General features: G+C 39.6%; 1 long non-coding RNA gene and 29 other non-coding genes across 30 annotated transcripts; 1 reads left to right on the top strand and 29 right to left on the bottom strand.

Annotated features, from left to right (window-relative positions):
• Nucleotides 1-468: 468 nt before the first annotated feature.
• Nucleotides 469-539, bottom strand: Trnag-gcc. The gene has a single exon. It is a non-coding gene; the product is annotated as a tRNA-Gly (tRNA).
• Nucleotides 540-1,300: 761 nt separating this feature from the next.
• Trnag-gcc lies at nt 1,301-1,371 on the bottom strand. Its single transcript has one exon. It is a non-coding gene; the product is annotated as a tRNA-Gly (tRNA).
• Nucleotides 1,372-1,570: 199 nt separating this feature from the next.
• Trnaa-agc lies at nt 1,571-1,643 on the bottom strand. Its single transcript has one exon. It is a non-coding gene; the product is annotated as a tRNA-Ala (tRNA).
• A 491-nt stretch (nt 1,644-2,134) lies between these two features.
• Trnag-gcc lies at nt 2,135-2,205 on the bottom strand. The gene has a single exon. It is a non-coding gene; the product is annotated as a tRNA-Gly (tRNA).
• Nucleotides 2,206-2,968: 763 nt separating this feature from the next.
• Trnag-gcc lies at nt 2,969-3,039 on the bottom strand. Its single transcript has one exon. It is a non-coding gene; the product is annotated as a tRNA-Gly (tRNA).
• Nucleotides 3,040-3,912: 873 nt separating this feature from the next.
• Trnaa-agc lies at nt 3,913-3,985 on the bottom strand. The gene has a single exon. It is a non-coding gene; the product is annotated as a tRNA-Ala (tRNA).
• Nucleotides 3,986-5,152: 1,167 nt separating this feature from the next.
• Trnag-gcc lies at nt 5,153-5,223 on the bottom strand. The gene has a single exon. It is a non-coding gene; the product is annotated as a tRNA-Gly (tRNA).
• A 764-nt stretch (nt 5,224-5,987) lies between these two features.
• On the bottom strand, nt 5,988-6,058 carry Trnag-gcc. Its single transcript has one exon. It is a non-coding gene; the product is annotated as a tRNA-Gly (tRNA).
• A 761-nt stretch (nt 6,059-6,819) lies between these two features.
• Nucleotides 6,820-6,890, bottom strand: Trnag-gcc. The gene has a single exon. It is a non-coding gene; the product is annotated as a tRNA-Gly (tRNA).
• Nucleotides 6,891-7,765: 875 nt separating this feature from the next.
• On the bottom strand, nt 7,766-7,838 carry Trnaa-agc. The gene has a single exon. It is a non-coding gene; the product is annotated as a tRNA-Ala (tRNA).
• Nucleotides 7,839-8,331: 493 nt separating this feature from the next.
• Nucleotides 8,332-8,402, bottom strand: Trnag-gcc. Its single transcript has one exon. It is a non-coding gene; the product is annotated as a tRNA-Gly (tRNA).
• A 615-nt stretch (nt 8,403-9,017) lies between these two features.
• On the bottom strand, nt 9,018-9,088 carry Trnag-gcc. The gene has a single exon. It is a non-coding gene; the product is annotated as a tRNA-Gly (tRNA).
• Nucleotides 9,089-9,286: 198 nt separating this feature from the next.
• On the bottom strand, nt 9,287-9,359 carry Trnaa-agc. The gene has a single exon. It is a non-coding gene; the product is annotated as a tRNA-Ala (tRNA).
• Nucleotides 9,360-9,961: 602 nt separating this feature from the next.
• Nucleotides 9,962-10,034, bottom strand: Trnaa-agc. Its single transcript has one exon. It is a non-coding gene; the product is annotated as a tRNA-Ala (tRNA).
• A 492-nt stretch (nt 10,035-10,526) lies between these two features.
• On the bottom strand, nt 10,527-10,597 carry Trnag-gcc. The gene has a single exon. It is a non-coding gene; the product is annotated as a tRNA-Gly (tRNA).
• An 873-nt stretch (nt 10,598-11,470) lies between these two features.
• On the bottom strand, nt 11,471-11,543 carry Trnaa-agc. The gene has a single exon. It is a non-coding gene; the product is annotated as a tRNA-Ala (tRNA).
• A 1,295-nt stretch (nt 11,544-12,838) lies between these two features.
• LOC125570280 lies at nt 12,839-13,535 on the top strand. Its single transcript, XR_007312634.1, has 2 exons — nt 12,839-13,227; nt 13,413-13,535. It is a non-coding gene; the product is annotated as an uncharacterized LOC125570280 (long non-coding RNA).
• A 1,197-nt stretch (nt 13,536-14,732) lies between these two features.
• On the bottom strand, nt 14,733-14,803 carry Trnag-gcc. The gene has a single exon. It is a non-coding gene; the product is annotated as a tRNA-Gly (tRNA).
• A 198-nt stretch (nt 14,804-15,001) lies between these two features.
• On the bottom strand, nt 15,002-15,074 carry Trnaa-agc. Its single transcript has one exon. It is a non-coding gene; the product is annotated as a tRNA-Ala (tRNA).
• Nucleotides 15,075-17,074: 2,000 nt separating this feature from the next.
• Trnag-gcc lies at nt 17,075-17,145 on the bottom strand. The gene has a single exon. It is a non-coding gene; the product is annotated as a tRNA-Gly (tRNA).
• A 49-nt stretch (nt 17,146-17,194) lies between these two features.
• On the bottom strand, nt 17,195-17,267 carry Trnaa-agc. The gene has a single exon. It is a non-coding gene; the product is annotated as a tRNA-Ala (tRNA).
• Nucleotides 17,268-17,760: 493 nt separating this feature from the next.
• Nucleotides 17,761-17,831, bottom strand: Trnag-gcc. Its single transcript has one exon. It is a non-coding gene; the product is annotated as a tRNA-Gly (tRNA).
• Nucleotides 17,832-18,029: 198 nt separating this feature from the next.
• Nucleotides 18,030-18,102, bottom strand: Trnaa-agc. The gene has a single exon. It is a non-coding gene; the product is annotated as a tRNA-Ala (tRNA).
• Nucleotides 18,103-18,703: 601 nt separating this feature from the next.
• On the bottom strand, nt 18,704-18,776 carry Trnaa-agc. Its single transcript has one exon. It is a non-coding gene; the product is annotated as a tRNA-Ala (tRNA).
• Nucleotides 18,777-19,266: 490 nt separating this feature from the next.
• Trnag-gcc lies at nt 19,267-19,337 on the bottom strand. Its single transcript has one exon. It is a non-coding gene; the product is annotated as a tRNA-Gly (tRNA).
• Nucleotides 19,338-19,954: 617 nt separating this feature from the next.
• Trnag-gcc lies at nt 19,955-20,025 on the bottom strand. Its single transcript has one exon. It is a non-coding gene; the product is annotated as a tRNA-Gly (tRNA).
• Nucleotides 20,026-20,787: 762 nt separating this feature from the next.
• On the bottom strand, nt 20,788-20,858 carry Trnag-gcc. Its single transcript has one exon. It is a non-coding gene; the product is annotated as a tRNA-Gly (tRNA).
• A 763-nt stretch (nt 20,859-21,621) lies between these two features.
• On the bottom strand, nt 21,622-21,692 carry Trnag-gcc. The gene has a single exon. It is a non-coding gene; the product is annotated as a tRNA-Gly (tRNA).
• Nucleotides 21,693-22,453: 761 nt separating this feature from the next.
• On the bottom strand, nt 22,454-22,524 carry Trnag-gcc. The gene has a single exon. It is a non-coding gene; the product is annotated as a tRNA-Gly (tRNA).
• A 766-nt stretch (nt 22,525-23,290) lies between these two features.
• On the bottom strand, nt 23,291-23,361 carry Trnag-gcc. Its single transcript has one exon. It is a non-coding gene; the product is annotated as a tRNA-Gly (tRNA).
• Between the last annotated feature and the right edge of the window lie 450 nt (nt 23,362-23,811).

Below are 23,811 nucleotides of genomic sequence, written 5' to 3'. Positions count from 1 at the left end.
GCTGCATATGGCTGATTCTGAACTGCTTTCCAGGATATTTAAATACAAACGCAAAATCATAAAGACACGTTGAAAACAATCAAACAAAGTTTTTAGCTTGCAAGAGAGTCTCTATAATTTTGCGCAAGTAGTTTTGAAATTTTGTACAAACACAATCTTTATTGGCTCGAATACAATTGCTAATGTTTTGTTTCTCTTCTTTGATATCAGCGACAAAAAAATGACGCACTTCTAGCAGAGCAAGGTTTCGATCCTCGGACCTCTGGGTTATGGGCCCAGCACGCTTCCACTGCGCCACTCTGCTAACGATTGAAGCCTTGGGGAGGAAATTCGGTTTCGTTTCTTGTGTTAAAGCTATGCTTTTAATTTGCAGTTTACCGATTTAAGTACACAACACAGGAGTTTAATAGAAAATATAGGTACTGACATTTGCATTTGATGTTTTCCAGCCAAAAACAAAATAAACATTGCACTGGCCGGGAATCGAACCCGGGCCTCCCGCGTGGCAGGCGAGAATACTACCACTGAACCACCAGTGCCTTCCTGTTTAGCAGCAGAATATTTCCAGATACAGTACAAAATAAATTCGTGTCGATTTGATTGATAAGACCTGTCTTCTGAGGTGGTTGAAAATCAAATTCTAAAACGCTTTTTATTATTCCAATAGGCATTATTTGCAGTCTAACTTAGTCGAAATTGCCTAAAAAATGGTTTTCTCTTTACCAAGCGAAAAAATCTGGAGAATCCGGGTATCGATCCCAGTACCTCCCTCATGCTGAGCAAGCGCTCTACCATTTGAGCTAATCCCCCAGTAATCAGAACTAAACCACATGAAGCTGCATATGGCTGATTCTGAACTGCTTTCAAGAATATTTAAATACAAACGCAAAATCATAAAGACACATTAAAAACAATCAAACAAAGTTTTTTGCTTGCTAGAGAGTCTCTATAATTTTGCGCGAGTAGTTTTGAAATTTTGTACATACACAATCTTTATTTGCTCGAATACAATTGCTAATGTGTTGTTTCTCTTCTTGATATCAGCGACAAAAAACTGACGCACCTCTAGCAGAGCAAGGTTTCGATCCTCGGACCTCTGGGTTATGGGCCCAGCACGCTTCCACTGCGCCACTCTGCTAACGATTGAAGCCTTGGGGAAGAAATTCGGTTTTGTTTCTTGTGTTAAAGCTATGCTTTTAATTTGCAGTTTACCGATTTAATTACACAACAGAGGAGTTTAATAGAAAATATAGATACTGACATTTGCATTTGATATTTTCCAGCAAAAAAAAATAAACATTGCACTGGCCGGGAATCGAACCCGGGCCTCCCGCGTGGCAGGCGAGAATTCTACCACTGAACCACCAATGCCTTCCTGTTTAGCAGCAGAATATTTCCAGATACAGTACAAAATAAATTCGTGTCGATTTGATTGATAAGACCTGTCTTCTGAGGTGGTGGAAAATCAAATTCTTAAACGCTTTTTATTATTCCAATAGGCATTATTTGCACTCTAACTTTGTTGAAATTGCATAAAAAATGGATTTCTCTTATACCAAGCGAAAAAATCTGGAGAATCCGGGTATCGATCCCGGTACCTCCCGCATGCTAAGCGGGCGCTCTACCATTTGAGCTAATTCCCCAGTAATCAGAACTAAACCACATGAAGCTGCATATGGCTGATTCTGAACTGCTTTCCAGGATATTTAAATACAAACGCAAAATCATAAAGACACGTTGAAAACAATCAAACAAAGTTTTTAGCTTGCAAGAGAGTCTCTATAATTTTGCGCGAGTAGTTTTGAAATTTTGTACAAACACAATTTTATTGGCTCGAATACAATTGCTAATGTTTTGTTTCTGTTCTTGATATCAGCGACAAAAAAATGACGCACTTCTAGAAGAGCAAGGTTTCGATCCTCGGACCTCTGGGTTATGGACCCCGCACGCTTCCACTGCGCCACTCTGCTAACGATTGAAGCCTTGGGGAGGAAATTCGGTTTTGTTTCTTGTGTTAAAGCTATGCTTTTAATTTGCAGTTTACCTATTTAAGTACACAACACAGGAGTTTAATAGAAAATATAGGTACTGAAATTTGCATTTGATGTTTTCCAGCCAAAAACAAAATAAACATTGCACTGGCCGGGAATCGAACCCGGGCCTCCCGCGTGGCAGGCGAGAATTCTACCACTGAACCACCAGTGCCTTCCTGTTTAGCAGCAGAATATTTCCAGATACAGTACAAAATAAATTCGTGTCGATTTGATTGATAAGACCTGTCTTCTGAGGTGGTGGAAAATCAAGTTCTTAAACGCTTTTTATTATTCCAATAGGCATTATTTGCACTCTAACTTAGTCCAAATTGCCTAAAAAATGGATTTCTCTTTACCAAGCGAAAAAATCTGGAGAATCCGGGTATCGATCCCGGTACCTCCCGCATGCTAAGCGGGCGCTCTACCATTTGCGCTAATCACCCAGTAATCAGAACTAAACCACATGAAGCTGCATATGGCTGATTCTGAACTGCTTTCCATGATATTTAAATACAAACGCAAAATCATAAAGACACGTTGAAAACAATCAAACAAAGTTTTTAGCTTGCAAGAGAGTCTCTATAATTTTGCGCGAGTAGTTTTGAAATTTTGTACAAACACAATCTTTATTGGCTCGAATACAATTGCTAATGTTTTGTTTCTCTTCTTGATATCAGCGAAAAAAAAATGACGCACTTCTAGCAGAGCAAGGTTTCGATCCTCGGACCTCTGGGTTATGGGCCCAGCACACTTCCACTGCGCCACTCTGCTAACGATTGAAGCATTGGGGAGGAAATTCGGTTTTGTTTCTTGTGTTAAAGCTATGCTTTTAATTTGCAGTTTACCGATTTAAGTACACAACACAGGAGTTTAATAGAAAATATAGGTACTGAAATTTGCATTTGATGTTTTCCAGCCAAAAACAAAATAAACATTGCACTGGCCGGGAATCGAACCCGGGCCTCCCGCGTGGCAGGCGAGAATTCTACCACTGAACCACCAGTGCCTTCCTGTTTAGCAGCAGAATATTTCCAGATACAGTACAAAATAAATTCGTGTCGATTTGATTGATAAGACCTGTCTTCTGAGGTGGTTGAAAATCAAATTCTAAAACGCTTTTTATTATTCCAATAGGCATTATTTGCAGTCTAACTTAGTCGAAATTGAATAAAAAATGGTTTTCTCTTTACCAAGCGAAAAAATCTGGAGAATCCGGGTATCGATCCCAGTACCTCCCCCATGCTGAGCAAGCGCTCTACCATTTGAGCTAATCCCCCAGTAATCAGAACTAAACCACATGAAGCTGCATATGGCTGATTCTGAACTGCTTTCAAGAATATTTAAATACAAACGCAAAATCATAAAGACACATTAAAAACAATCAAACAAAGTTTTTTGCTTGCTAGAGAGTCTCTATAATTTTGCGCGAGTAGTTTTGAAATTTTGTACATACACAATCTTTATTTGCTCGAATACAATTGCTAATGTGTTGTTTCTCTTCTTGATATCAGCGACAATAAACTGACGCACCTCTAGCAGAGCAAGGTTTCGATCCTCGGACCTCTGGGTTATGGGCCCAGCACGCTTCCACTGCGCCACTCTTCTAACCATTGAAGCCTTTGGAAGGACAATCGGGCCTCCCGTGTGGCAGGCGAGAATTCTACCACTGAACCACCAGTGCCTTCCTGTTTAGCAGCAGAATATTTCCAGATACAGTACAAAATAAATTCGTGTCGATTTGATTGATAAGACCTGTCTTCTGAGGTGGTTGAAAATCAAATTCTAAAACGCTTTTTATTATTGCAATAGGCATTATTTGAACTCTAACTTAGTCGAAATTGCCTAAAAAATGAATTTCTCTTGACCAAGCGAAAAAATCTGGAAAATCCGGGTATCGATCCCGGTACCTCCCGCATGCTAAGCGGGCGCTCTACCATTTGAGCTAATCCCCCAGTAATCAGAACTAAACCACATGAAGCTGCATATGGCTGATTCTGAACTGTTTTGCAGGATATTTAACTACAAACGCAAAATCATAAAGACACATTGAAAACAATCAAACAAAGTTTTTAGCTTGCAAGAGAGTCTCTATAATTTTGCGCGAGTAGTTTTGAAATTTTGAACAAACACAATCTTTTTTGGCTCGAATACAATTGCTAATGTTTGTAAATCTTCTTGATATCAGCGCCAAAAAAATGACGCACCTCTAGCAGAGCAAGGTTTCGATCCTCGGACCTCTGGGTTATGGGCCCAGCACGCTTCCACTGCGCCACTATGCTAACCATTGATGCCTTTGGAAGGAAAATCGGGCCTCCCGCGTGGCAGGCGAGAATTCTACCACTGAACCAACAGTGCCTTCCTGTTTAGCAGCAGAATATTTCAAGATACAGTACAAAATAAATTCGTGTCGATTTGATTGATAAGACCTGTCTTCTGAGGTGGTTGAAAATCAAATTATTAAACGCTTTTTATTATTTCAATAGGCATTATTTGCACTCTAACTTAGTCGAAATTGCCTAAAAAATGGATTTCTCTTTACAAAGCGAAAAAATCTGGAGAATCCGGGTATCGATCCCTGTACCTCCCGCATGCTAAGCGGGCGCTCTACCATTTGCGCTAATCCCCCAGTAATCAGAACTACACCACATGAAGCGGCATATGGCTGATTCTGAACTGCTTTACAGGATATTTAAATACAAACGCAAAATCATAAAGACACATTGAAATCAATAAAACAAAGTTTTTTGCTTGCTAGAGAGTCTCTATAATTTTGCGCGAGTAGTTTTGAAATTTTGTACATACACAATCTTTATTGGCTCGAATACAATTGCTAATGTTTTGTTTCTCTTCTTGATATCAGCGACAAAAAAAATGACGCACCTCTAGCAGAGCAAGGTTTCGATCCCCGGACCTCAGGGTTATGGGCCCAGCACGCTTCCACTGCGCCACTCTGCTGACCACAGAAGCATTGGGGAGGAAATTCGGTTTTGTTTCTTGTGTTAAAGCTATGCTTTTAATCTACAGTTTACCGATTTAAGTACACAACACAGGAGTTTAATAGAAAATATAGGTACTGACATTTGCATTTGATGTTTTCCAGCCAAAAACAAAATAAACATTGCACTGGCCGGAAATCGAACCCGGGCCTCCCGCGTGGCAGGCGAGAATTCTACCACTGACCCACCAGTGCCTTCCTGTTTAGCAGCAGAATATTTCCAGATACAGTAAAAAATAAATTCGTGTCGATTTGATTGATAAGACCTGCCTCCTGAGGTGGTTGAAAATCAAATTCTAAAACGCTTTTTATTATTCCAATAGGCATTATTTGCACTCTAACTTAGTCGAAATTGCCTAAAAAATGGATTTCTCTTTACAAAGCGAAAAAATCTGGAGAATCCGGGTATCGATCCCGGTACCTCCCGCATGCTAAGCGGGCGCTCTACCATTTGCGCTAATCACCCAGTAATCAGAACTACACCACATGAAGCGGCATATGGCTGATTCTGAACTGCTTTACAGGATATTTAAATACAAACGCAAAATCATAAAGACACATTGAAATCAATAAAACAAAGTTTTTTGCTTGCTAGAGAGTCTCTATAATTTTGCGCGAGTAGTTTTGAAATTTTGTACATACACAATCTTTATTGGCTCGAATACAATTGCTAATGTTTTGTTTCTCTTCTTGATATCAGCGACAAAAAAAATGACGCACCTCTAGCAGAGCAAGGTTTCGATCCCCGGACCTCTGGGTTATGGGCCCAGCACGCTTCCACTGCGCCACTCTGCTGACCACAGAAGCATTGGGGAGGAAATTCGGTTTTGTTTCTTGTGTTAAAGCGATGCTTTTAATCTACAGTTTACCGATTTAAGTACACAACACAGGAGTTTAATAGAAAATATAGGTACTGACATTTGCATTTGATGTTTTCCAGCCAAAAACAAAATAAACATTGCACTGGCCGGGAATCGAACCAGGGCCTCCCGCGTGGCAGGCGAGAATTCTACCACTGAACCACCAATGCCTTCCTGTTTAGCAGCAGAATATTTCCAGATACAGTACAAAATAAATTCGTGTCGATTTGATTGATAAGACCTGTCTTCTGAGGTGGTTGAAAATCAAATTCTAAAACGCTTTTCATTATTCCAATAGGCATTATTTGCAGTCTAACTTAGTCGAAATTTTATAAAAAATGGATTTCTCTTTACCAAGCGAAAAAATCTGGAGAATCCGGGTATCGATCCCAGTACCTCCCCCATGCTGAGCAAGCGCTCTACCATTTGAGCTAATCCCCCAGTAATCAGAACTTAACCACATGAAGCTGCATATGGCTGATTCTGAACTGCTTTCCAGGATATTTAAATACAAACGCAAAATCATAAAGACACATTGAAAACAATCAAACAAAGTTTTTAGCTTGCAAGAGAGTCTGTAATTTTGCGCGAGTAGTTTTGAAATTTTGTACAAACACAATCTTTATTGGCTCAAATAGAATTGCTAATGTGTTGTTTCTCTTCTTGATATCAGCGACAAAAAACTGACGCACCTCTAGCAGAGCAAGGTTTCGATCCTCGGACCTCTGGGTTATGGGCCCAGCACGCTTCCACTGCGCCACTCTGCTGACCACAGAAGGATTGAGGAGGAAATTCGGTTTTGTTTCTTGTGTTTAAGCTATGCTTTTAATCTACAGTTTACCGATTTAAGTACACAACACAGGAGTTTAATAGAAAATATAGATACTGACATTTGCATTTGATGTTTTCCAGCCAAAAAAAAAATAAACATTGCACTGGCCGGGAATCGAACCCGTGCCTCCCGCGTGGCAGCCGAGAATTCTACCACTGAACCACCAGTGCCTTCCTGTTTAGCAGCAGAATATTTCCAGATACAGTATAAAATAAATTCGTTTCGATTTGATTGATAAGACCTGTCTTCTGAGGTGGTGGAAAATCAAATTCTTAAACGCTTATTATTATTCCAATAGGAATTATTTGCACTCTAACTTAGTCGAAATTGCCTAAAAAATGGTTTTCTCTTTACCAAGCGAAAAAATCTGGAGAATCCGGGTATCGATCCCAGTACCTCCCCCATGCTGAGCAAGCGCTCTACCATTTGAGCTAATCCCCCAGTAATCAGAACTAAACCACATGAAGCTGCATATGGCTGATTCTGAACTGCTTTCAAGAATATTTAAATACAAACGCAAAATCATAAAGACACATTAAAAACAATCAAACAAAGTTTTTTGCTTGCTAGAGAGTCTCTACAATTTTGCGCGAGTAGTTTTGAAATTTTGTACATACACAATCTTTATTTGCTCGAATACAATTGCTAATGTTTTGTTTCTCTTCTTGATATCAGCGACAAAAAACTGACGCACCTCTAGCAGAGCAAGGTTTCGATCCTCGGACCTCTGGGTTATGGGCCCAGCACGCTTCCACTGCGCCACTCTGCTAACCATTGAAGCCTTTGGAAGGAAAATCGGGCCTCCCGCGTGGCAGGCGAGAATTCTACCACTGAACCACCAGTGCCTTCCTGTTTAGCAGCAGAATATTTCCAGATACAGTACAAAAAAAAATCCTGTGCCGATTTGATTGATAAGACCTGTCTTCTGAGGTGGTTGAAAATCAAATTATTAAACGCTTTTTATTATTTCAATAGGCATTATTTGCACTCTAACTTAGTCGAAATTGCCTAAAAAATGGATTTCTCTTTACAAAGCGAAAAAATCTGGAGAATCCGGGTATCGATCCCGGTACCTCCCGCATGCTAAGCGGGCGCTCTACCATTTGAGCTAATCCCCCAGTAATCAGAACTACACCACATGAAGCGGCATATGGCTGATTCTGAACTGCTTTCCAGGATATTTAAATACAAACGCAAAATCATAAAGACACATTGAAATCAATAAAACAAAGTTTTTTGCTTGCTAGAGAGTCTCTATTATTTTGCGCGAGTAGTTTTGAAATTTTGTACATACACAATCTTTATTGGCTCGAATACAATTGCTAATGTTTTGTTTCTCTTCTTGATATCAGCGACAAAAAAAATGACGCACCTCTAGCAGAGCAAGGTTTCGATCCCCGGACCTCTGGGTTATGGGCCCAGCACGCTTCCACTGCGCCACTCTGCTGACCACAGAAGCATTGGGGAGGAAATTCGGTTTTGTTTCTTGTGTTAAAGCTATGCTTTTAATCTACAGTTTACCGATTTAAGTACACAACACAGGAGTTTAATAGAAAATATAGGTACTGACATTTGCATTTGATGTTTTCCAGCCAAAAACAAAATAAACATTGCACTGGCCGGGAATCGAACCCGGGCCTCCCTCGTGGCAGGCGAGAATTCTACCACTGAACCACCAGTGCCTTCCTGTTTAGCAAAAAATGGATTTCTCTTTACCAAGCGAAAAAATCTGGAGAATCCGGGTATCGATCCCTGTACCTCCCGCATGCTAAGCGGGCGCTCTATGTTTTGAGCTAATCCCCCAGTAATCAGAACTAAACCACATGAAGCTGCATATGGCTGATTCTGAACTGTTTTCCAGGATATTTAACTACAAACGCAAAATCATAAAGACACATTGAAAACAATCAAACAAAGTTTTTAGCTTGCAAGAGAGTCTCTATAATTTTGCGCGAGTAGTTTTGAAATTTTGTACAAACACAATCTTTTTTGGCTCGAATACAATTGCTAATGTTTGTAAATCTTCTTGATATCAGCGCCAAAAAAATGACGCACCTCTAGCAGAGCAAGGTTTCGATCCTCGGACCTCTGGGTTATGGGCCCAGCACGCTTCCACTGCGCCACTCTGCTGACCACGGAAGGATTGAGGAGGAAATTCGGTTTTGTTTCTTGTGTTTAAGCTATGCTTTTAATCTACAGTTTACCGATTTAAGTACACAACACAGGAGTTTAATAGAAAATATAGATACTGACATTTGCATTTGATGTTTTCCAGCCAAAAAAAAAAAAATAAACATTGCACTGGCCGGGAATCTAACCCGGGCCTCCCGCGTGGCAGGCGAGAATTCTACCACTGAACCACCAGTGCCTTCCTGTTTAGCAGCAGAATATTTCCAGATACAGTATAAAATAAATTCGTGTCGATTTGATTGATAAGACCTGTCTTCTGAGGTGGTGGAAAATCAAATTCTTAAACGCTTTTTATTATTCCAATAGGCATTATTTGCACTCTAACTTAGTCGAAATTGCCTAAAAAATGGATTTCTCTTTACCAAGCGAAAAAATCTGGAGAATCCGGGTATCGATCCCGGTACCTCCCGCATGCTAAGCGGGCGCTCTACCATTTGAGCTAATCCCCCAGTAATCAGAACTAAACCACATGAAGCTGCATATGGCTGATTCTGAACTGTTTTCCAGGATATTTAACTACAAACGCAAAATCATAAAGACACATTGAAAACAATCAAACAAAGTTTTTAGCTTGCAAGAGAGTCTCTATAATTTTGCGCGAGTAGTTTTGAAATTTTGTACAAACACAATCTTTTTTGGCTCGAATACAATTGCTAATGTTTGTAAATCTTCTTGATATCAGCGCCAAAAAAATGACGCACCTCTAGCAGAGCAATGTTTCGATCCTCGGACCTCTGGGTTATGTGACCAGCATGCTTCCACTGCGCCACTCTGCTAACCATTGAAGCCTTTGGAAGGAAAATCGGGTCTCCCGCGTGGCAGGCGAGAATTCTACCACTGAACCACCAGTGCCTTCCTGTTTAGCAGCAGAATATTTCCAGATACAGTACAAAATAAATTCGTGTCGATTTTATTGATAAGACCTGTCTTCTGAGGTGGTGGAAAATCAAATTCTTAAACGCTTTTTATTATTCCAATAGGCATTATTTGCACTCTAACTTAGTCGAAATTGCCTAAAAAATGGATTTCTTATATACCAAGCGAAAAAATCTGAAGAATCCGGGTATCGATCCCGGTACCTCCCGCATGCTAAGCGGGCGCTCTACCATTTGAGCTAATTCCCCAGTAATCAGAACTAAACCACATGAAGCTGCATATGGCTGATTCTGAACTGCTTTCCAGGATATCTAAATACAAACGCAAAATCATAAAGACACGTTGAAAACAATCAAACAAAGTTTTTAGCTTGCAAGAGAGTCTCTATAATTTTGCGCGAGTAGTTTTGAAATTTTGTACAAACACAATCTTTATTGGCTCGAATACAATTGCTAATGTTTTGTTTCTCTTCTTGATATCAGCGACAAAAAAATGACGCACTTCTAGCAGAGCAGGGTTTCGATCCTCGGACCTCTGGGTTATGGGCCCAGCACGCTTCCACTGCGCCACTCTGCTAACGATTGAAGCCTTGGGGAGGAAATTCGGTTTTGTTTCTTGTGTTAAAGCTATGCTTTTAATTTGCAGTTTACCGATTTAAGTACACAACACAGGAGTTTAATAGAAAATATAGGTACTGAAATTTGCATTTGATGTTTTCCAGCCAAAAACAAATTAAACATTGCACTGGCCGGGAATCGAACCCGGGCCTCCCGCGTGGCAGGCGAGAATTCTACCACTGAACCACCAGTGCCTTCCTGTTTAGCAGCAGAATATTTCCAGATACAGTATAAAATAAATTCGTGTCGATTTGATTGATAAGACCTGTCTTCTGAGGTGGTGGAAAATCAAATTCTTAAAGCCCTTTTTATTATTCCAATAGGCATTATTTGCACTCTAACTTAGTCGAAATTGCCTAAAAAATGGATTTCTCTTTACCAAGCGAAAAAATCTGGAGAATCCGGGTATCGATCCCGGTACCTCCCGCATGCTAAGCGGGCGCTCTACCATTTGAGCTAATCCCCAAGTAATCAGAACTAAACCACATAAAGCTGCATATGGCTGATTCTGAACTGTTTTCCAGGATATTTAACTACAAACGCAAAATCATAAAGACACATTGAAAACAATCAAACAAAGTTTTTAGCTTGCAAGAGAGTCTCTATAATTTTGCGCGAGTAGTTTTGAAATTTTGTACAAACACAATCTTTTTTGGCTCGAATACAATTGCTAATGTTTGTAAATCTTCTTGATATCAGCGCCAAAAAAATGACGCACCTCTAGCAGAGCAAGGTTTAGATCCTGGGACCTCTGGGTTATGGGCCCAGCACGCTTCCAATGCGCCACTCTGCTAACCATTGAAGCCTTTGGAAGGAAAATCGGGCCTCCCGCGTGGCAGGCGAGAATTCTACCACTGAACCACCAGTGCCTTCCTGTTTAGCAGCAGAATATTTCCAGATACAGTACAAAATAAATTCGTGTCGATTTGATTCATAAGACCTGTCTTCTGAGGTGGTGGAAAATCAAGTTCTTAAACGCTTTTTATTATTCCAATAGGCATTATTTGCACTCTAACTTAGTCGAAATTGCCTAAAAAATGGATTTCTCTTTACCAAGCGAAAAAATCTGGAGAATCCGGGTATCGATCCCGGTACCTCCCGCATGCTAAGCGGGCGCTCTACCATTTGAGCTAATTCCCCAGTAATCAGAACTAAACCACATGAAGCTGCATATGGCTGATTCTGAACTGCTTTCCATGATATTTAAATACAAACGCAAAATCATAAAGACACGTTGAAAACAATCAAACAAAGTTTTTAGCTTGCAAGAGAGTCTCTATAATTTTGCGCGAGTAGTTGTGAAATTTTGTACAAACACAATCTTTATTGGCTCGAATACAATTGCTAATGTTTTGTTTCTCTTCTTGATATCAGCGACAAAAAAATGACGCACTTCTAGCAGAGCAAGGTTTCGATCCTCGGACCTCTGGGTTATGGGCCCAGCACACTTCCACTGCGCCACTCTGCTAACGATTGAAGCCTTGGGGAGGAAATTCGGTTTTGTTTCTTGTGTTAAAGCTACACTGTTAGTTTCAGGGAGTTATTTTTACTCCACTCAGAGAGTAAAAACTACTCTTTGCGATGGAGTACTTTTAAAGGAGTAATTTGAACTCCTTTATTGGAGTAAAAACTACTCCACTGAGGAGTAATTTTTTTGTTTACTCCCTTAACGGAGTAAGTTTTACTCTGCTGAGAATTAGTATCGAATGTTTATTAGAAAAAGAGTAATTTTCACTCTTGTTGGTCAAATAATGGAGTAAAAAGTACTCTTTTCTGGGAGTAATTTTAGCAGAGTAAAAGCTACTCCAACTATCTGAAGTGAAAAGAGTTATTTTTACTCCAGATGGTCAAGAAATGGAGTAAAAAAGTACTCCTTTTAGGGGGTAGGTTTTGAAGAGTAAAAACTACTCCAGCCATCTCGTGTTGAAAGAGTAGTTTTTACTCCAGCTGTATCTTTTTAGAGCAGTAACAAACCACTCCAAATATATAAAATAAAGAGAGTTGTTTTTTTACTCTGAATTAGCTGAATTTAAGAAGGAAAACGATAGTCTTTATTATAAAAGACAAAAGATAAAAATAATAATTTATCGTATTTATTGGTATTGAGACAAAAAACTCTACCCTGTGCCTAGGAGTTTCCTAAGATTTCCTAAGTTCGATCAAAACAACAAAATATAATTAAACTTCCTAAAAATTCCTAGGATTTCCTAGTATAAGCAGTAGACCAGAAAATTGAAATAATTTGGATAAGAAAATCTTAGGAAGAAGATTTGAAGTTCTACAATTTAGGAACTCTTAGGAAATTCTTAGGAAATCCTAAAAGAACATTTTCAATACAAGAACAGGCCTCGCCATACTTGCATATATTGTCAGCTATACTACAACAATAAGAAATGTAATCAAAGACAGGCTTGGACTCGAACATGAGTTTTTGTGGTGTTTTTTCAAAATTCGCTCAGAATAATTAGTACTGCATTTAAAAGAAAGATAGGTAGGGTGACAATTGTATAAAATCCTTAGATCCGATTTGAACATTATAAAATAATATATATTGTTTCTAATAGAAATGCTACTTGAGATTATAAAAAAAACAAGTCCCGCTTTGCAGATAGAAGACGGCTCACCAGGGCCCGTAAAACCAAAATGTACCGGGCGTCCCTCGCTTTAGTGGCCGAGAGGGGCTTGGGCCCAAGGCGCAAAACCATAACGGTCGAACGAAACCATTATCATAACCTCCAAACAGATAGCCGTTTATTCCCGTCTTTTCTACGCGTAATCCACCTTTTTTGAGGATTTGATGGCAGAACATGGATTGAAGTTAAAGGTTAGTGTGTAATGGGCTTTATAATGTGATAGGTTCAATACTAAATGTGATTTTTGCGACCAACTTCAGCATCAAATCATCGTTCGTGAGCGGATTTCTCGAACTAGACTGATATGTTTTGTGATTCTTTGTTATCTTCCAAAGCAATACTACCTTCTTGTGTGTTTCTCTTATTATCTTCGCAGGACATTATGATAGAGATAGTAAAATGTGCTCGAGTTGAAAGCCAGAAAAGAAAGAAGTTTGAGGTATAAGGAATGTATCAATGCGTAAATCGCAAGAAACGAATAAAAACTTTGTAAACTTAAGTTATTTACTAATCACTGTACTTACATCTAAAGCGCCTATGCTTTATAAACTGTTACTTGAAGCACAAAATTGAATAACTTAGCTTAGTAAAAACCCAGTAATCAGTCTTGCACCTAAAATTTGTCCAGATATTTATTTTGAATATCTAATGTTACTGTAGTTGGTTTTTGTCCGTATATTCTGATCACAGTAAACCCTGCATATGAAGAACCTAGTTATCTTTTCAAGCTAGCCTACCAGGTTCAAATTTAAATGGTGCATATAGAGGCATTAGGCTTCTAGCTTCTTATCTGAACATACAAAGATGGAGGAGGAGGCAGTTCTTTTGGAAAACCGTAATGACGCCAAAAAGGGTCTGTTCAAAAGCTGTTAAAGTTGTTATAGAAAAATAATATTGTGTTATGTTTGTTTCAGCTTTGTTATGTTGGGACACTTGTTAGTAATTTTGTCCTGGATACCTTATGTCAAATGACTATTATTTTTCAAACATTTTTTCAACTTATATTTTTGTTATTTTTTAAACTGAATTGTTTAATTAAAAGATTAGTCAAATTCATAATAACGTCTTTTCCTTGGTGTTTCTAAATTACTCTACTTTCTCCAGTATTAACCCCTGAAGTAGGTGGAGTTTAAACGGCCATTTTGTAAAAACAGGGGGGGGGGGTGTTGAAATCATCCCTTTAGTTACCCAATTAGTAGGGGGAAATAACAAAATAGGGAGTAAAAATTGACTCCCATTTTGAGGGTGAATTGTACTCTTTTAATGGAGTAACTCTAAGCAACCTAGTAAATTACTCCACTTAGCTACCCCCTAAAGTGGGTAAAATCTACTCCCTGAGAGAGTAGGAAAAAAAGGAGTAAAAAATAACTCCATTTTGAGGGTAAATAGTACTCCTTTAATGGAGTAATAGCAAGCAACCTAGTAAATCACTCCCTTTAGTTACTCCCCTACAGGGGTAAAATCTACTCCCTTGGGGGAGTAGAAAAAAGGGAGTAAAAAATTACTCCAAAAAGGGAGTCATTCTGTACCTCGTTTTTTTACTCCCTTTTTGGAGTTAAAACTACTCTCTGAAACTAACAGTGTATGCTTTTAATTTGCAGTTTACCGATTTAAGTACACAACACAGGAGTTTAATAGAAAATATAGGTACTGACATTTGCATTTGATGTTTTCCAGCCAAAAACAAAATAAACATTGCACTAGCCGGGAATCGAACCCGGGCCTCCCGCGTGGCAGGCGAGAATTCTACCACTGAACCACCAGTGCCTTCCTGTTTAGCAGCAGAATATTTCCAGATACAGTACAAAATAAATTCGTGTCGATTTGATTGATAAGACCTGTCTTCTGAGGTGGTTGAAAATCAAATTCTAAAACGCTTTTTATTATTCCAATAGGCATTATTTGCACTCTAACTTAGTCGAAATTGCCTAAAAAATGGATTTCTCTTTACCAAGCGAAAAAATCTGGAGAATCCGGGTATCGATCCCGGTACCTCCCGCATGCTAAGCGGGCGCTCTACCATTTGAGCTAATCCCCCAGTAATCAGAACTAAACCACATGAAGCTGCATATGGCTGATTCTGAACTGTTTTCCAGGATATTTAACTACAAACGCAAAATCATAAAGACACATTGAAAACAATCAAACAAAGTTTTTAGCTTGCAAGAGAGTCTCTATAATTTTGCGCGAGTAGTTTTGAAATTTTGTACAAACACAATCTTTTTTTGCTCGAATACAATTGCTAATGTTTGTAAATCTTCTTGATATCAGCGCCAAAAAAATGACGCACCTCTAGCAGAGCAAGGTTTCGATCCTCGGACCTCTGGGTTATGGGCCCAGCACGCTTCCACTGCGCCACTCTGCTAACCATTGAAGCCTTTGGAAGGAAAATCGGGCCTCCCGCGTGGCAGGCGAGAATTCTACCACTGAACCACCAGTGCCTTCCTGTTTAGCAGCAGAATATTTCCAGATACAGTACAAAATAAATTCGTGTCGATTTGATTTATAAGACCTGTCTTCTGAGGTGGTTGAAAATCAAATTCTAAAACACTTTTTATTATTCCAATAGGCATTATTTGCACTCTAACTTAGTCGAAATTGCCTAAAAAATGGATTTCTCTTTACCAAGCGAAAAAATCTGGAGAATCCGGGTATCGATCCCGGTACCTCCCGCATGCTAAGCGGGCGCTCTACCATTTGAGCTAATCCCCTCAGTAATCAGAACTAAACCACATGAAGCTGCATATGGCTGATTCTGAACTGTTTTCCAGGATATTTAAATACAAACGCAAAATCATAAAGACACATTGAAAACAATCAAACAAAGTTTTTAGCTTGCAAGAGAGTCTATAATTTTGCGCGAGTAGTTTTGAAATTTTGTACAAACACAATCTTTATTGGCTCAAATACAATTGCTAATGTGTTGTTTCTCTTCTTGATATCAGCGACAAAAAACTGACGCACCTCTAGCAGAGCAAGGTTTCGATCCTCGGACCTCTGGGTTATGGGCCCAGCACGCTTCCACTGCGCCACTCTGCTGACCACAGAAGGATTGAGGAGGAAATTCGGTTTTGTTTCTTGTGTTTAAGCTATGCTTTTAATCTACAGTTTACCGATTTAAGTACACAACACAGGAGTTTAATAGAAAATATAGATACTGACATTTGCATTTGATGTTTTCCAGCCAAAAAAAAAAAATAAACATTGCACTGGCCGGGAATCGAACCCGTGCCTCCCGCGTGGCAGCCGAGAATTATAACACTGAACCACCAGTGCCTTCCTGTTTAGCAGCAGAATATTTCCAGATACAGTATAAAATAAATTCGTGTCGATTTGATTGATAAGACCTGTCTTCTGAGGTGGTGGAAAATCAAATTCTTAAACGCTTTTTATTATTCCAATAGGCATTATTTGCACTCTAATTAGTCGAAATTGCCTAAAAAATGGATTTCTCTTTAAAAAGCGAAAAAATCTAGAGAATCCGGGTATCGATCCCGGTACCTACCGCATGCTAAGCGGGCGCTCTACCATTTGAGCTAATTCCCCAGTAATCAGAACTAAAGCACATGAAGCTGCATATGGCTGATTCTGAACTGCTTTCCAGGATATTTAAATACAAACGCAAAATCATAAAGACACATTGAAAACAATCAAACAAAGTTTTTAGCTTGCAAGAGAGTCTCTATAATTTTGCGCGAGTAGTTTTGAAATTTTGTACAAACACAATCTTTATTGGCTCGAATACAATTGCTAATGTTTTGTTTCTCTTCTTGATATCAGCGACAAAAAAATTACGCACTTCTAGCAGAGCAAGGTTTCGATCCTCGGACCTCTGGGTTATGGGCCCAGCACGCTTCCACTGCGCCACTCTGCTGACCACAGAAGCATTGGGGAGGAAATTCGGTTTTGTTTCTTGTGTTAAAGCTATGCTTTTAATCTACAGTTTACCGATTTAAGTACACAACACAGGAGTTTAATAGAAAATATAGGTACTGACATTTGCATTTGATGTTTTCCAGCCAAAAACAAAATAAACATTGCACTGGCCGGGAATCGAACCCGGGCCTCCCGCGTGGCAGGCGAGAATTCTACCACTGAACCACCAGTGCCTTCCTGTTTAGCAAAAAAATGGATTTCTCTTTACCAAGCGAAAAAATCTGGAGAATCCGGGTATCGATCCCGGTACCTCCCGCATGCTAAGCGGGCGCTCTACCATTTGAGCTAATCCCCCAGTAATCAGAACTAAACCACATGAAGCTGCATATGGCTGATTCTGAACTGTTTTCCAGGATATTTAACTACAAACGCAAAATCATAAAGACACATTGAAAACAATCAAACAAAGTTTTTAGCTTGCAAGAGAGTCTCTATAATTTTGCGCGAGTAGTTTTGAAATTTTGTACAAACACAATCTTTTTTGGCTCGAATACAATTGCTAATGTTTGTAAATCTTCTTGATATCAGCGCCAAAAAAATGACGCACCTCTAGCAGAGCAAGGTTTCGATCCTCGGACCTCTGGGTTATGGGCCCAGCACGCTTCCACTGCGCCACTCTGCTGACCACGGAAGGATTGAGGAGGAAATTCGGTTTTGTTTCTTGTGTTTAAGCTATGCTTTTAATCTACAGTTTACCGATTTAAGTACACAACACAGGAGTTTAATAGAAAATATAGATACTGACATTTGCATTTGATGTTTTCCAGCCAAAAAAAAAAAATAAACATTGCACTGGCCGGGAATCGAACCCGGGCCTCCCGCGTGGCAGGCGAGAATTCTACCACTGGACCACCAGTGCCTTCATGTTTAACAGCAGAATATTTCCAGATACAGTACAAAATAAATTCGTGTCGATTTGATTGATAAGACCTGTCTTCTGAGGTGGTTGAAAATCAAATTCTTAAACGCTTTTTATTATTCCAATAGGCATTATTTGCACTCTAACTTAGTCGAAATTGCCTAAAAAATGGATTTCTCTTTACCAAGCGAAAAAATCTGGAGAATCCGGGTATCGATCCCGGTACCTCCCGCATGCTAAGCGGGCGCTCTACCATTTGAGCTAATCCCCCAGTAATCAGAACTAAACCACATGAAGCTGCATATGGCTGATTCTGAACTGTTTTCCAGGATATTTAACTACAAACGCAAAATCATAAAGACACATTGAAAACAATCAAACAAAGTTTTTAGCTTGCAAGAGAGTCTCTATAATTTTGCGCGAGTAGTTTTGAAATTTTGTACAAACACAATCTTTTTTTGCTCGAATACAATTGCTAATGTTTGTAAATCTTCTTGATATCAGCGCCAAAAAAATGACGCACCTCTAGCAGAGCAAGGTTTCGATCCTCGGACCTCTGGGTTATGGGCCCAGCACGCTTCCACTGCGCCACTCTGCTAACCATTGAAGCCTTTGGAAGGAAAATCGGGCCTCCCGCGTGGCAGGCGAGAATTCTACCACTGAACCACCAGTGCCTTCCTGTTTAGCAGCAGAATATTTCCAGATACAGTACAAAATAAATTCGTGTCGAATTGATTTATAAGACCTGTCTTCTGAGGTGGTTGAAAATCAAATTCTAAAACACTTTTTATTATTCCAATAGGCATTATTTGCACTCTAACTTAGTCGAAATTGCCTAAAAAATGGATTTCTCTTCACCAAGCGAAAAAATCTGGAGAATCCGGGTATCGATCCCGGTACCTCCCGCATGCTAAGCGGGCGCTCTACCATTTGAGCTAATCCCCCAGTAATCAGAACTAAACCACATGAAGCTGCATATGGCTGATTCTGAACTGCTTTCCAGGATATTTAAATACAAACGCAAAATCATAAAGACACATTGAAAACAATCAAACAAAGTTTTTAGCTTGCAAGAGAGTCTATAATTTTGCGCGAGTAGTTTTGAAATTTTGTACAAACACAATCTTTATTGGCTCAAATACAATTGCTAATGTGTTGTTTCTCTTCTTGATCTCAGCGACAAAAAACTGACGCACCTCTAGCAGAGCAAGGTTTCGATCCTCGGACCTCTGGGTTATGGGCCCAGCACGCTTCCACTGCGCCACTCTGCTGACCACAGAAGGATTGAGGAGAAAATTCGGTTTTGTTTCTTGTGTTTAAGCTATGCTTTTAATCTACAGTTTACCGATTTAAGTACACAACATAGGAGTTTAATAGAAAATATAGATACTGACATTTGCATTTGATGTTTTCCAGCCAAAAACAAAATAAACATTGCACTGGCCGGGAATCGAACCCGGGCCTCCCGCGTGGCGGGCGAGAATTCTACCACTGAACCACCAGTGCCTTCCTGTTTAGCAAAAAATGGATTTCTCTTTACCAAGCGAAAAAATCTAGAGAATCCGGGTATCGATCCCTGTACCTCCCGCATGCTAAGCGGGCGCTCTACCATTTGAGCTAATCCCCCAGTAATCAGAACTAAACCACATGAAGCTGCATATGGCTGATTCTGAACTGTTTTCCAGGATATTTAACTACAAACGCAAAATCATAAAGACACATTGAAAACAATCAAACAAAGTTTTTAGCTTGCAAGAGAGTCTCTATAATTTTGCGCGAGTAGTTTTGAAATTTTGTACAAACACAATATTTTTTGGCTCGAATACAATTGCTAATGTTTGTAAATCTTTTTGATATCAGCGCCAAAAAAATGACGCACCTCTAGCAGAGTAAGGTTTCGATCCTCGGACCTCTGGGTTTTGGGCCCAGCACGCTTCCACTGCGCCACTCTGCTGACCACGGAAGGATTGAGGAGGAAATTCGGTTTTGTTTCTTGTGTTTAAGCTATGCTTTTAATCTACAGTTTACCGATTTAAGTACACAACACAGGAGTTTAATAGAAAATATAGATACTGACATTTGCATTTGATGTTTTCCAGCCAAAAAAAAAAAAAATTAAACATTGCACTGGCCGGGAATCGAACCCGGGCCTCCCGCGTGGCAGGCGAGAATTCTACCACTGAACCACCAGTGCCTTCCTGTTTAGCAGCAGAATATTTCCAGATACAGTATAAAATAAATTCGTGTCGATTTGATTGATAAGACCTGTCTTCTGAGGTGGTGGAAAATCAAATTCTTAAACGCTTTTTATTATTCCAATAGGCATTATTTGCACTCTAACTTAGTCGAAATTGCCTAAAAAATGGATTTCTCTTTACCAAGCGAAAAAATCTGGAGAATCCGGGTATCGATCCCGGTACCTCCCGTATGCTAATCGGGCGCTCTACCATTTGAGCTAATCCCCCAGTAATCAGAACTAAACCACATGAAGCTGCATATGGCTGATTCTGAACTGTTTTCCAGGATATTTAACTACAAACGCAAAATCATAAAGACACATTGAAAACAATCAAACAAAGTTTTTAGCTTGCAAGAGAGTCTCTATAATTTTGCGCGAGTAGTTTTGAAATTTTGTACAAACACAATCTTTTTTGGCTCGAATACAATTGCTAATGTTTGTAAATCTTCTTGATATCAGCGCCAAAAAAATGACGCACCTCTAGCAGAGCAAGGTTTCGATCCTCGGACCTCTGGGTTATGGGCCCAGCACGCTTCCACTGCGCCACTCTGCTGACCACAGAAGGATTGAGGAGGAAATTCGGTTTTGTTTCTTGTGTTTAAGCTATGCTTTTAATCTACAGTTTACCGATTTAAGTACACAACACAGGAGTTTAATAGAAAATATAGATACTGACATTTGCATTTGATGTTTTCCAGCCAAAAAAAAAATAAACATTGCACTGGCCGGGAATCGAACCCGGGCCTCCCGCGTGGCAGGCGAGAATTCTACCACTGAACCACCAGTGCCTTCCTGTTTAGCAGCAGAATATTTCCAGATACAGTATAAAATAAATTCGTGTCGATTTGATTGATAAGACCTGTCTTCTGAGGTGGTGGAAAATCAAATTCTTAAACGCTTTTTATTATTCCAATAGGCATTATTTGCACTCTAACTTAGTCGAAATGGCCTAAAAAATGGATTTCTCTTTAGAAAGCGAAAAAATCTGGAGAATCCGGGTATCGATCCCGGTACCTCCCGCATGCTAAGCGGGCGCTCTACCATTTGAGCTAATTAACCAGTAATCAGAACTAAAGCACATGAAGCTGCATATGGCTGATTCTGAACTGCTTTCCAGGATATTTATATACAAACGCAAAATCAAAAAGACACGTTGAAAACAATCAAACAAAGTTTTTAGCTTGCAAGAGAGTCTCTATAATTTTGCGCGTGTAGTTTTGAAATTTTGTACAAACACAATCTTTATTGGCTCGAATACAATTGCTAATGTTTTGTTTCTCTTCTTGATATCAGCGACAAAAAAATGACGCACCTGTAGCAGAGCAAGGATTCGATCCTCGGACCTCTGGGTTATGGGCCCAGCACGCTTCCACTGCGCCACTCTGCTAACGATAGAAGCCTTGGGGAGGAAATTCGGTTTTGTTTCTTGTGTTAAAGCTATGCTTTTAATCTACAGTTTACCGATTTAAGTACACAACACAGGAGTTTAATAGAAAATATAGATACTGACATTTGCATTTGATGTTTTCCAGCCAAAAAAAAAATAAACATTGCACTGGCCGGGAATCGAACCCGGGCCTCCCGCGTGGCAGGCGAGAATTCTACCACTGAACCACCAGTGCCTTCCTGTTTAGCAGCAGAATATTTCCAGATACAGTATAAAATAAATTCGTGTCGATTTGATTGATAAGACCTGTCTTCTGAGGTGGTGGAAAATCAAATTCTTAAACGCTTTTTATTATTCCAATAGGCATTATTTGCACTCTAACTTAGTCGAAATGGCCTAAAAAATGGATTTCTCTTTAGAAAGCGAAAAAATCTGGAGAATCCGGGTATCGATCCCGGTACCTCCCGCATGCTAAGCGGGCGCTCTACCATTTGAGCTAATTAACCAGTAATCAGAACTAAAGCACATGAAGCTGCATATGGCTGATTCTGAACTGCTTTCCAGGATATTTATATACAAACGCAAAATCATAAAGACACATTGAAAACAATCAAACAAAGTTTTTAGCTTGCAAGAGAGTCTATAATTTTGCGCGAGTAGTTTTGAAATTTTGTACAAACACAATCTTTATTGGCTCGAATACAATTGCTAATGTGTTGTTTCTCTTCTTGATCTCAGCGACAAAAAACTGACGCACGTCTAGCAGAGCAAGGTTTCGATCCTCGGACCTCTGGGTTATGGGCCCAGCACGCTTCAACTGCGCCACTCTGCTGACCACAGAAGGATTGAGGAGGAAATTCGGTTTTGTTTCTTGTGTTTAAGCTATGCTTTTAATCTACAGTTTACCGATTTATGTACACAACACAGGAGTTTAATAGAAAATATAGATACTGACATTTGCATTTGATGTTTTCCAGCCAAAAAAAAAATAAACATTGCACTGGCCGGGAATCGAACCCGGGCCTCCCGCGTGGCAGGCGAGAATTCTACCACTGAACCACCAGTGCCTTCCTGTTTAGCAGCAGAATATTTCCAGATACAGTACAAAATAAATTCGTGTCGATTTGATTGATAAGACCTGTCTTCTGAGGTGGTGGAAAATCAAATTCTTTAACGCTTTTTATTATTCCAATAGGCATTATTTGCACTCTAACTTAGTCGAAATTGCCTAAAAAATGGATTTCTCTTTACAAAGCGAAAAAATCTGGAGAATCCGGGTATCGATCCCGGTACCTCCCGTATGCTAAGCGTGCGCTCTACCATTTGAGCTAATCCCCCAGTAATCAGAACTAAACCACATGAAGCTGCATATGGCTGATTCTGAACTGTTTTCCAGGATATTCAACTACAAACGCAAAATCATAAAGACACATTGAAAACAATCAAACAAAGTATTTAGCTTGCAAGAGAGTCTCTATTATTTTGCGCGAGTAGTTTTAAAATTTTGTACAAACACAATCTTTTTTGGCTCGAATACAATTGCTAATGTTTGTAAATCTTCTTGATATCAGCGCCAAAGAAATGACGCACCTCTAGCAGTGCAAGGTTTCGATCCTCGGACCTCTGGGTTATGGGCCCAGCACGCTTCCACTGCACCACTCTGCTGACCACAGAAGGATTGAGGAGGAAATTCGGTTTTGTTTCTTGTGTTTAAGCTATGCTTTTAATCTCCAGTTTACCGATTTAAGTACACAACACAGGAGTTTAATAGAAAATATAGATACTGACATTTGCATTTGATGTTTTCCAGCCAAAAAAAAAAAAAATAAACATTGCACTGGCCGGGAATCGAACCCGGGCCTCCCGCGTGGCAGGCGAGAATTCTACCACTGAACCACCAGTGCCTTCCTGTTTAGCAGCAGAATATTTCCAGATACAGTATAAAATAAATTCGTGTCGATTTGATTGATAAGACCTGTCTTCTGAGGTGGTGGAAAATCAATTTCTTAAACGCTTTTTATTATTCCAATAGGCATTATTTGCACTCTAACTTAGTCGAAATTGCCTAAAAAATGGATTTCTCTTTACAAAGCGAAAAAATCTGGAGAATCCGGGTATCGATCCCGGTACCTCCCGTATGCTAAGCGGGCGCTCTACCATTTGAGCTAATCCCCCAGTAATCAGAACTAAACCACATGAAGCTGCATATGGCTGATTCTGAACTGTTTTCCAGGATATTTAACTACAAACGCAAAATCATAAAGACACATTGAAAACAATCAAACAAAGTTTTTAGCTTGCAAGAGTCTCTATAATTTTGCGCGAGTAGTTTTGAAATTTTGTACAAACACAAT

The sequence above is a fragment of the Nematostella vectensis genome, chromosome 8 (genome assembly GCF_932526225.1).
Source record: "Nematostella vectensis chromosome 8, jaNemVect1.1, whole genome shotgun sequence".
Taxonomy (NCBI): Eukaryota; Metazoa; Cnidaria; class Anthozoa; order Actiniaria; family Edwardsiidae; genus Nematostella; species Nematostella vectensis.
The sequence above is the reverse complement of the archived record's forward strand: the minus strand, read 5'-3'. Positions and strand labels throughout refer to the sequence as shown.